This window comes from Phacochoerus africanus, chromosome 14 (assembly GCF_016906955.1).
Source record: "Phacochoerus africanus isolate WHEZ1 chromosome 14, ROS_Pafr_v1, whole genome shotgun sequence".
Lineage (NCBI taxonomy): Eukaryota > Metazoa > Chordata > Mammalia > Artiodactyla > Suidae > Phacochoerus > Phacochoerus africanus.
The window spans coordinates 56,070,032-56,081,721 of NC_062557.1; positions in this window are offsets into that span (position 1 = coordinate 56,070,032).

Below are 11,690 nucleotides of genomic sequence, written 5' to 3' on the forward strand. Positions count from 1 at the left end.
TCGGAGCTTCTGGTCTCCTTGCTCCTCCTGGAGGGGGGCCCGGGGCCTGGCTGACTGGGGGGTGGGGGGTGCAGGTGGAGAGACTGGAGGCGGGAGCCTGGCCCTCAGGTGATGGGTTCCTTGCGGGGGACCCCTCCCCTTCCCCTCGGTTGGGCTCAGTGGCGGCAAGGAAGGGGGCTCTCCCATGGCCGCCGCAGCAGGTGCCCCAAGACGGGTGGTTTAACCTGACAACCGTGCATCCTCCCCCGGATCCGAGGTCCAGGTCTGATGGGGCCATGTCAGCAGGACCGCGTTCTCTCCGGGGTGCAGGGGACGTCCGTCCGGGCCTAAGCTTCGCGGCAGTGTGGCCGGGAAGCCCTGGTCCTCCTCGGCTTGCAGGCCACCCTCCATCCCCGTGACCGCCTCTCCCTGGTCACAGGCCATCTCACAGGGACGCGCTGGTGTGCGAGTCTGCATCGTGATACGATTCCGTTTTCCCCGGTGGTGACTGGCGTTATAGCCTTGGACTTAATGGCCATGTAAATACCCTGCTTTATGGAGGACTTGTTTTCGGAGATTATTTTTCTGAACTGATTTGAAGAATGAAAAAAATGTGCTAAATGCAAATCTTGTGTGGGATATATGCACACAGATAACTGTGGGTGCCTTTTTACCTTTTTAGTACAGTGTTGACTATGAGAAAAAAAATTTTTTTTTGGTCTTTTTGCCTTCTCTAGGGCCGCTCCCGTGGCACATGGAAGTTCCCAGGCTGGGGGTCTAATCAGGTGTAGCCGCCAGCCTGCGCCAGAGCCACAGCAACGCGGGATCCGAGCCACATCTGCAACTACACCACAGCTCATGGCAATGCCGGATCCTTAACCCACGGAGCAAGGCCAGGGATCGAACCCATAACCTCATGGTTCCTAGTGGGATTTGTTAACCACTGAGCCATGACGGGAACTCCAAAAATTCTTACTTTTAATGTAATCCAATTTATCATGTTTCCTTGGAATGAGTGGGTTTCCTTTCTTCTTTTTTTTATTTCTGGTTTAAGAAATCTAAATGGTGCTTGTTTGACTGGTCACATGTAGACCTGTTTCCATCTTGAACGTGTTTTCATGCCTTACCTGAGTGAGTTAATGGTTCATTTTTTGCCTTACTGATACTTGATTGACCCAACCCTTGTTTAATGAAAAGATGAGCCTTTTGCCCATGCTGTGAAGTGACACATCATAAGTCACATGTCTCTGTGATATGCATACTTCTGTCATTCGTTGTATTATCTATCTTTGTGCCAACACCATACTGTTTTAGTTATTGTAGCTTTATAATGCTGACCTCTGGGCGTGTGAATCCTCCTAGAAGGATTGTTCCTCAGGATTTTCGTGGCCTTGAGCATGAGACCCCCTTGTTCATCTCCACACATACCCACAAACGCCTGCCCAGGTTATTGAATAGACGATTGAATCTTTAGCTAAGTCTGGAGAGAACATACAGATTTAATATATAATATTGAGCCTTTAAATCCACAAACATGGGCTACATCTCTCTCTTATCATATAGGCTGTCTTTAATTTCTTTCCATAATGTTTTATAATATTCTGGGTAGCTTTTTATACCTTTCATTTGGTTTATTCCCAGGCATTTGATTGCATTGCCATCCTGGCTGTGTTTCTCATTTTCATTGCTAGTGAATAGAAAGACAATGTAATTTTGCCGACTGAATTTGTATCGAGTGACCTTGCTAAGGTCGCTCACTGATTTTAATGATGTAGTTATAGATGCTTTGGGATTTTTCTCTTCCTGCAATGCTGCTATTGGCATATGATAATATTTCTTCCCTTTGAGTCTTTGTAATGTGGTCTGTTCTGTTCTTCTGGCTACGATCTTCACGGTGTTGAACAGAAATGGTGAGCATGGAACATCATCGTTTGGTTGTTGGTTCAATCCATATTTTGTTATTATTCTGTTCAATGTAGATTCTTCCCTAGATACCTTTGGCAGACGAAGAAAATGAGCTCTCTTCCCAGTTTGCTACATTTTATCCTGATGGGATACTGAGGCTTAGTACATGTTTTTTGTTTTTTGTTTTTTTTTTTTAAATCTCTTCAGATGATCAAATGATTTTTGGAAATTCTGTTGATTAGATTTTGAAATGTTAAACTAACTCGGTGTTATCGGAATGAGTCCAACTTGACTGTGACGCATTATTTTTGTATTTTGCCGAATTATTCTTGCTACCCTTTTGTTTAGCACTTTTGCAATAGTGCTCATGAGAGTTCTTGGCCTCTAATTTCCTTCCTTGTAATTTCCTTGCCAAGTTGTGGTAATAAGATTATATTGGCCTCATAAAATCAGTTGGGAAATGTTCCCTTGTCTTTGCTTCTTGTCCCTAGAAGTTGTATTTAAGATGGTTATTTCTTTCTTACACACTCAGTGGATCTTGACAGTGGAGCTTTCCGAGATCAGAGTTTCTTTGTGGAGAGGTTTTAAATTAAGGATTCAATTTCTTTAAAGACAGAGGATTAGTTTATGCCAGTCAATTTTTAAAACGTTGCATTTTTCTGGGAATGTGTCTTGTCTGAAATTTCAAGTGTGTTTGCACGAAGGGGTTTAGAGAAGTAGTTACACTCTTTCTTGATTTTTCTGTAGGATCTGTAGTAATACCTCCCTTTCGAGGTCCAGTATTGGAAATGTGCACCACCTTTCTTCTCTCTTGGTGACCAGTTACATTCACTGTATTGTTGGTCAGTTGTGTGAGTCTCTTTGAAGGAGTAACTTTGGACTTTAATTTTATTATATTTGCTTTCTGTTTCATCAGTTCTCTTCTAGTCATATTTTTTTCCTTTCTACTTTCTTGGGCTTAATGTGCTTTGCATGTCTGCTCCTGTGATGTTTACTTACCTCACTGGGTTTAGCTTTGTTCTCTCCTAATATGTGTGTTTAAAGCTAAAATTTCCCTGCAAGTACTGCTTTAGTAGTATCTTAAAATTTTGATTTTCACAATCACCTTTAAACATATTTTATAAATTCCTCTCTGTCTTGCTTTGATCTCCTGATGATGTTGCCTAATTTCCAAGCATTTGAGGATATTTTATATCTTATAAATTGATTTCTAGTGTAACTCCTCTGAACTCGGAGAACATACTCGGCATTGCTTCAGATCTGGGGAATTGATTGGAACTTCTTTTATAAGCTAGAATATTGTATGTGTTAACTTTATAATGCTCCCTGTGAACTTGAACTATGTATTCTGCAGTTGAGTATTTTTTTTTTTTATCCATTAGGTCAAGTTGGTTCAAATTTTCAATATTTTCTGGCTGCCTGTTTTATCAGTTATTGAAAGAAATGTATTTAAATCTCCCATTTGATTGTGGATTTGTTCTTTTGCCTTCTGGTGGTCTATCAGTATGGAAACATTTTCCGTTTTTCTCCTTGATCAATTGTTCTGTATTTATGTATTTTCTTTTTCTTTAGTTGTTGTTTTTTCTAGTGCCTTGACTGTATACACACATAAGGAAATAGATACTTGCGTTTTCTTCACAATATTCCTCCACCTTTTTTATGGTACTTTCTGTGTTTTAATTGATGCATGTTTTAAACTCCATGGGGCATTGCTGTTGTACTGCTTTACTCACGTTCACTTTTTCATTGGTCTTCATCCCTTTCAGCCTTCTGGGCTTTCCTCTGAGATTATTTGCTCCCCCCCCACCCCCGCCCCGGCCACTGAAGAACTTCCTTTAGTATTCCTTTTAAAATAGTTGTGTTGATGACAGATTATTTTAATATCTTCATCTCACCTTTAGTATCTTCATACTCTCTTTCGGTTAGAGTATTTTCACAAGATAGTCTGTTGGGTGGACAGTTCGTTTTGGCATCTGGAGGAGGCTCTTTGTTGGGAAAAGCAGTCTTGGGAGTGTCGTCTTTTAGCCCCCAGGCAGCTGCATGAGAATGGACCCTCTGTTTCGATGCCTTGTCCTACCAGGAAGGAGATGGAGCCCACACAGCCTATGCTGGACTTAAGCATCTTGTGGGGAGTATTTTTCCTTGTTTCACACTCAGTGGATGCCCGTTTGGCTTCGCCTAAAGCATGTGTGTCATCTGGCACCTGGCTAACCCCACTGTGTATCGGATCTCTGCAGGGATCCTTCCACTGTGGCGGGAGAGTTGTGCAGATAGATCGTCCTGTGTCACCTGCTGGCCGTGGGGGATCAGTGCCCACTGTTGAGGCTGATCTTGCTCTGTCTCTTCTCTGTGTAAGGACAGTGCTGTTCCGTCTGGTGTTGACAGCGCTGCTTTTCCCCTTGGAGACTCTGATACCAAGAGGCAGTGGGCAGACGTGTTTGGAGCCTTCTCTTGGAATCGGCAAGCAGTGCCTGGTGCTCCGTCCCCTTGGGATTGGTAGCTGGCACCCTTTGAACCACAATCACCTGCTCCGCCGTAGTCCATTGTCTTCTGACTCTGGTCTTGCCTGTGGAAGGGTCATCGGAAAGTCCCACTGATCCTTTGTAGGAAAGGTTATCACTTCTCTCTGGTGCTGGGTTTTGGAGGTTCTGCCATAAGAGGCCGCGGTGCCTGTTGCTTTGTTATAATTCCACTTGGATGTGATCGTTCTTTCTTGAGTCTTTGGCTCAAGATCTCTTTCTAGTTTCGGAAAGTTTTATTAACTTCAAAATAAAACTTCAGCTCCATTTTCTTTCCTCTCTTTTCTGGGATTTCAGCTACACATGTGCACTTTTTAATCATGACCAAAGTATCTCTCATACTCTGGGCTTTCTGAAGCCTTTTTTTTGTTGTGTTTTTTGGTGGAAGCACAGCTGTGTCCTTCCTTCTTAATCTTTTGTTAAACCCACTTCATGAGTTACTAATTTCAGGTGCTATCCTTCTCACTTCTAAATTTCCCATTAGTCTTTCTCACAGATCTGTTTTTTGACTAAAACTCTCCATCTTTTATGTATTTGACTGAACATATTAACGATATTTTAGAAGCCATGGCTGGTAATTCCAGTGTCATATGTGAATCTATTTCTATTGTTCCCCCCTATTCTGTTTCTATTTTTTTTCCCTCTTGTTTTTTTTTTTTTTTTCTTTTAGACCTATGTATTCGAATGCTGGATACTTTAATTGCTGGGCATTGTGTATGAAAAATTATATAGGATCTTAGCCCTTTTCCTCAGTATCCTAGCTTTTCAGCCTAGTGATGCTTAAAATGTAGCAAATCCCTTGAGTCTAGTCTCTCTCTGTGATCTTGCCTCATTTCCTGGCTACCTTGTTAGCTCTTGGATTCCTTTAAACAGGTGGCTTAGTAAAAAAACAAAAACAACCAAAACCTAGCTCTTCTCGTTGTTACCAAGTTCAAGACATGGCCAGAGGCATATTTCTAGAGGTTTTCATCCTTAAGTTTATCAACCCCCTTTTTTCCCTGAATATTTTAGGGTCCTAAAACGATGAGTCTACTGCAATTAGCCCCATTTCCTTGTGCAGAAGAACTCCGGAGTTACATAGCATAGATACGAGCACACATACCCGCCTTTCCTGTGCAGTGCACTGGTCATCTTTCGGGGAGTCACAGAAATAATGAGAAAAATACTCCTGCTGGAAGAGGCTCTCCACCTTGAATTCTTTTTGAAAATTATATGTAATGATTTTTGGGTTTTTTTCCCATTATGGCTGGTTTAAAAGTGTTCTGTCAGTTTTCTGCTCTACAGCATGGTGACCCAGTTACACATGCAGGTAAAGCCTTGAATTCTTTATGGGGTCTGTTTTCCAGCCTTCCAGCAGGGGAAGAATTGCTAACGTTTACCCAGTTTCTCTGGGGTTGTAACAGTTTTACCTTGTAGATTACCTTGTAGATACCTTGAGGTTTCTGTTGCTGAAGAAAAGGGATGGTTTTCTCGATATTCCTTCAAGTCAGAAATAGAAGGTTGATGGAGAAGAGCCGTGTCCCCGGGGATTGACGGACGACTGTGAGAATAGAGGGTGTTTCCGAAAATAGGCCTTGGACTCTGCCATGCCCTGTTGGGGTTTGAGTTTCTTGTCTTTTTTTTTTTTTTTTTTTTTTGTGGGACTGTCTTGGATTCCCACCTTCTTTTCACGTCTGTCCATAAAAATGGATTCTCTTTGTATTGGGTCACAATCATTTGCTGACGAACACGGAAGTTAAAGACAACGTTTTTAGGAGTTCCCATTGTGGCTCAGCAGGTGAAGAAGCGGGCTAGCATCCATGAGCATGTGGGTTCGATCTCTGCCTCCCTTAGTGGGTTGAAGGATCCGGCGTTGCCATGAGCTGTGGTGTAGGTTGCAGACATGGCTTGGATCTGGCATTGCTGTAGTGTAGGCCGGCAGCTGCAGCTCTGATTCAGCCCCTTTCCATATGCTTTAGGTGTGGCCATTTCTCCCCCCCCCCCATAAAAAGATGACATTGCTATCTCTCAGTGGCAGTTCAGAGCTAAGTCTAGGCATGCCTTCCCATCCTGGTGGCTAAAAGGGGTCTGTTTATTTGTTTGTTTTTTTGAATGAAGAGCGGGGGTTAAGATTACACTCCCTTAAACAGTGATTAACTTTAGATGATCCATTCAAGAGTATTAGCAGTTGTTTTCCAGAGTGTTTCAGAGACACTCTGTAAATAGGTAACATGCTTAATGCATTAACTAGCAGGGCTGTGAAATAATTGGGAAGGGAGCCTTCCGGGATGAAACAAAGTTAAACCTCCAGGGTGGTTGACGGGTTACTTCTGACAGGAGTGTGTGTCTCTAATGCACATTGCGATTCTCTCAGAGACGAGTATTATAAGAAAGTAGCATTTCTCAAGTATATCTGAACTCTCTCTACCCTCAACTTTCTGACTAGTTCAGAGGAAATTCACACTTAAAGGAAGGTAAACCCTAGGTCTGCTGCTGCCGTTTGGGGCCGGGGGCCGAGGAACTGTTGGACAAGACCGCCTCGGGTGAAATGATACATTTCAGTCCGCTTGTACTCATTGTTTTCGCTGTTGCCATGTCAGGAAATGCCTCTTGGGAGTTCCCGCGGTGGCGCAAAGGGATCTATGATGTCTCTACAGCACCAGGACGCAGGTTTGATCCCTGACCAGCTCAGTGGGTTAAAGGATCCATCGCTGGCACAGCCGCAGTGTAGGTCACAACCGCGGCTGGGATCTGATCCCTGGTCTGAGAACTCCATGGGTCACAGAGTGGCCAAGAAAAGAAAAAAAATTTCTGTGTTTGTGTGTGTTTTCACGGATGTTAAGCCTTTGGCAGGAAAGTTTTTATAGAAACTAAGCAACCGGCCAAACAGAATGCTTGGCTCCTCCTTCCCTCGGGAGCTAAGTGTAGGTGATGGAAAGAAGGCTGCCTTGGCGGGAGCCCCCCCTGGGAAATCCCTTTGCTTGATAATAGATAGAATAACAGAGTTCACCTGCTACCTTGGTGTCCCAGTGGAGACTGCTGTGTGGTACTTCCGATGGACCCTGAGGTGCCCTGAATCCAGACAGACCTCTCCTGGCCGGGAGGCTCCAGGGACCATGCAGAGCAAACCCTGTCCGTCCCCTTAGCCAAGAGCAGCCATGAGAGGAAAAAGAAGTTCCAGTGAGTCAGCCTGGGGGCCAGGGAGATAGTGGCTATTTACTTCTACAGTTAAGCAATGTCTTTTAAAACTCAATTTGAGTCTTCTCTTTCTTGTGGGATCACAACATCTATAAGTTACTAAATATTCATCACTGGTTAGTAGGCTCGGGGAAGACATGGCCCCCTATTTAGTTCAATGAGGTGGGTTTTTGTTGTTGTTTATTTGTTTTCTTTTTTTTTTCTTTTGGCCATGGCATAGGCAGTATCTTGATGTGGGATCTCAGTTCCCAGACCAGGGATGGAACCCAGGCTGCAGCAGTGAAAGCCCAAACCCTATCGACTAGACCACTAGGGAACTCCCTCCTTTAGGTCTTGCACAGAACAACAGCTCCTTTTGGCTATTGCTCGTGGTGGTTAAAAGGTCAGAGGGAATCTGGCATCCAGTTTGGCAATATTACATAGACACCTACTTAAGATACGTGGAAATAGACAAGAAAAAGAAAAAACTTGGAGTAGTGTTACCTCAGGTAACAACAGCAAGTCCCATTGCACCAAACCTCACCACAGCCCTGGCGTTGGCCGTCGCTGTCATGCTGAGCTGAGTGACTCCAGTGAACGGTGGGGGCGGGGGGCAGGCTGTTACTGTCCTCGGCTCTTCCAGAGAAGCTTCACGAATAGTTTTGCTCAGTGTGTCAATCTGTGCATCTGGGGAGCATCACGCATTCTTGGCACCCAGGCTCACTGACGTCCGTCCATCTCTCGCTGAGGGAGGAGGCCTTGCATCCAGCTCTGCAGAGGGTGGGATATTTTGGTGCCTGCTATTTAGAAAGTTGCGATTGGGATCTTTCTTCGAGCTGAGGTTATTTTTGTCCCCCGATAATCAAAGCCAGGCTCCCTACAGCAGGCGGCAGGAGGGTGGCTGGTGCCCTTGCTGTTGTCCAGAGCTCATCGCCACGTGGGGGGAAGGAGTAGGGATTCGGACGGCGGAAAAGGTCCGGGGAAGTTTGGCCTTGGGGTTTTGATCACGTGTGTGGCACTGCTGGGGATGCGAGCGCACTTGCTCTGGGAGGAACGACATGAGAGGATGCCGCCTCTGACGACGCTTCGGCTTGGTCTGGGGCAGGGGGATGACGGAGGAGACATCGGGGCAGGTTAGAGTCCGTGAAGCCTGGTTTTGCGTCCTGCCGCTAATCCCGGCTTCTCTCCTACCCCAGGTGGAGGTGGGATTTGGGCAGGACTTGAAGTCTCTTTATGGTGCGGTTACTTTTTTTCCTTTCCTGCAAAATACAGAAAGGGAAGTAGATTCTGCACAAGTCAGGAAGATGAGATGAAAAGCCGAAGACCCTGAGACCGTGAGCGTCTCTCCGTGCGCCGCTCGCCGCCGTCCCCCTGACGGCCCTCAGCCGCCTGGGGACGGTCAGTTCGGGAACTCCTCCGGGGTGGGGGAGCTCGTTCAGGCTGCCGCACCTCGACGCCAGCCTTCAGCCCGTGAGCCGTGGCCAGTCCTCTTCCCAAGCAGAGAATTTGATCCACGGTGCTCTCTCTAACCCGACACTTGGCGACTGGATGACCGGGACCTTTGCAGCCGTGGGTCCGAGGTCTCTCTCCGTGGGGCCCCGTTTCCTCCCGGGCTTCAGCTCACAGCGGCCTGCGAGACAGAGCTCTCCGTTTGGGCCAGAAATGCTTGGGGGGGGGGGGCGGGATTCCTTACCTTTGCACTCGTTTTGGGGGGTGGGGTGGGGGGCTGTGCCTGTGGCTTGTGGAAGTTCCCAAGCCAGGGATCGAACCCGTGCCACAGCAGTGACCCAAGCCGCTGTGGTGACCATGCTGGATCCTTCACTCACGGAGCAGCCCCAAGGGAACTCGTGGTTTCTCAGTGCTCCCGTCTCCAAGATGCTTTTCCCTTTCAGCCTTCACGGTGGAGCTGAAACGTTACTTTCCTCGCCCAGCAGCCTCTTCGTTCTCTTCTCTTCCTGCAGCACTTGATCTGACCCTCGTGCTGTGACATTGCGTTTTCCGTAGAGTGTAGATTGAAACAGGTATCTTTATCTTCTTTCCTGAGTTGGTGTCCTCGCGGGCCGGCGCCGTGGGGCTGACTTCTCAGACGGCCGTGTCTCGTCCAGTGCAGTGTCGGGTGGTGATTTTCACCTTCCTTCCACAGTCGCTTCCCAGAGATGATTAGGTCAATGCTCAGTATTTCACGTTACCAGGCTGTGTGGCTCTGCATGGTCCTTACCAAGCATTCTGCCTGGGTAGCCCACATGCACATGGAGGGCGGGGAGGGGACAGGCCTTGCTGCTGCGAGATGCGTCCTTGAAGGCCTCCTGCTATGGAGCAGTGGGAAAGGATGCTGTTGCCATGCCATCACCCCATCCCACTCTCATGGATCCCTGCACGTGTCCTGGGCTCTCCGAAGTGCTGCCAGTCCTGTCCATCTCCTTACGTCCTCGCCCCCAGGAAGGTGGGGTAGGTGGAACGAGCAGCCCAAGCTGGCAGGATGGTAAGGAAAGAAAGGTCACGGAAAAGCTTCAGTGGGGTGTGTGGAGCTCCGCTGCTCATCGCTGGGCAAGTCGGGGAAGGATCTGAACGTTTCTTTCTTCTCACTGCGTAGATTCCTGCTGGACCAGCCAGCGAGTTCCAGCCGTAGTGCCTCATTCTCATCTGCTGTCACGGTTTCTTCAAAGCTGTGTCTGTGTTTACTCTTGCTTTGGTTTGTTGAATATGTTTGTTTAAATCCATCACTTTTTAAACTTAAAAATGTTGATTTCAAAGGAAACCTTAATCCATTGCACTAAACGGAACACTAGAATTAGCACTTGCCTTTAGCAGGAGGTCGCTTAGAAAAGAAGTTTCATGGATATAAAAGCATGGTGTTCAGTTTGGAGCCATAAAACAGCAAGGGGCAGTAAGGAGTTAGGAGGGGAAGCAGCAGAAACTGAGCAGGAAGTGTGGGGAACAGGAACCACAAGTGAGAGCACCGTGGCGAATCAAGAGTAGGTGCTGGAGAGGGTGTGGAGAAGAGGGAACCCTCCTTCGCTGTTGGTGGGAATGGAAGTTGGAACAGCCACTGGGGAGAGCAGGGTGGAGGTTCCTTACAGCACGATTCCCAATAGCCAAGACTTGGAAGCAAGCTAAACGACCGATGAGTGGATGAAGAAGAGATGGTAAATATACACGGTGGGAATACTATTCAGCCATGAAAAAGAATGAAATAATGCCATTGGCAGCAACATGGACGGACCTAGAGATTCTCGTATTGCGTGAAATCAGAAAGAAAAGAGTACCATATGATATCACACATGTGGAATCTAAAAATAGGGTGCAAGTGACCCTATCTACAAAACAACCAGATCACGGACAGGGTAGAGCAGATTACGGTTGGCGGCGGGGAGAGGAGGAAGTTTGGGGTTGGTGGATGCAAGCTCTTCCATTTGGAGTGGATAAGCTGTGGGGCCCTACGGTACAGCACAGGGAGCTAGGTCTCATCCTTTGGGGTGGAGCATGATGGGAGGTGCTGTGAGAAAAGGGACGTATGTACATACACGTGTGGCTGGGTCACTGTGCCATACAGCAGACAGGGACCCAACATGCTAGATCAACTCTACTGCAATTTAAAAAAGGAAGTATACGGTGAAGCAGCGGGTGTGTAATCCCAGTCGTGAGAGAAGCAGCATTGGATAAGAACTGAGTCACCAGAGTGGCAGGGCGTCTGAGATACATGATCAGTCCCGACTCTCTGTGGGTCTGGCAGCCCCTTCCACAACTCAGTGGCGTCTCCTGTTCCATGAAGTCTGGCATGAGGGTTGTCTGGCTTCCAGAGACCTTTTCTATTTCTTTATTCCTGTTTGTGTATGTTCACTGGAAAGGCTCCTGCTTTCGGCTGTTGTAAGGAGTTTCAGTTCTGTGAAAGTCAATGAAGGGGTTGCCGTTGTGGCGCAGTGGTTAACGAATCCGACTAGGAACCATGAGGTTGCGGGTTTGATCCCTGGCCTTGCTTCGTGGGTTAAGGATCCAGCGTTGCTGTGGGCTGTGGTGTAAGTCGCAGATGTGGCTTGGATCCTGTGTTGCTGTGGTGTAGGCCCAGTGGCTACAGCTCCGATTGGACCCCTAGCCTGGGAACCTCCATTTGCCTTGAGTGCCGCCCTAAGA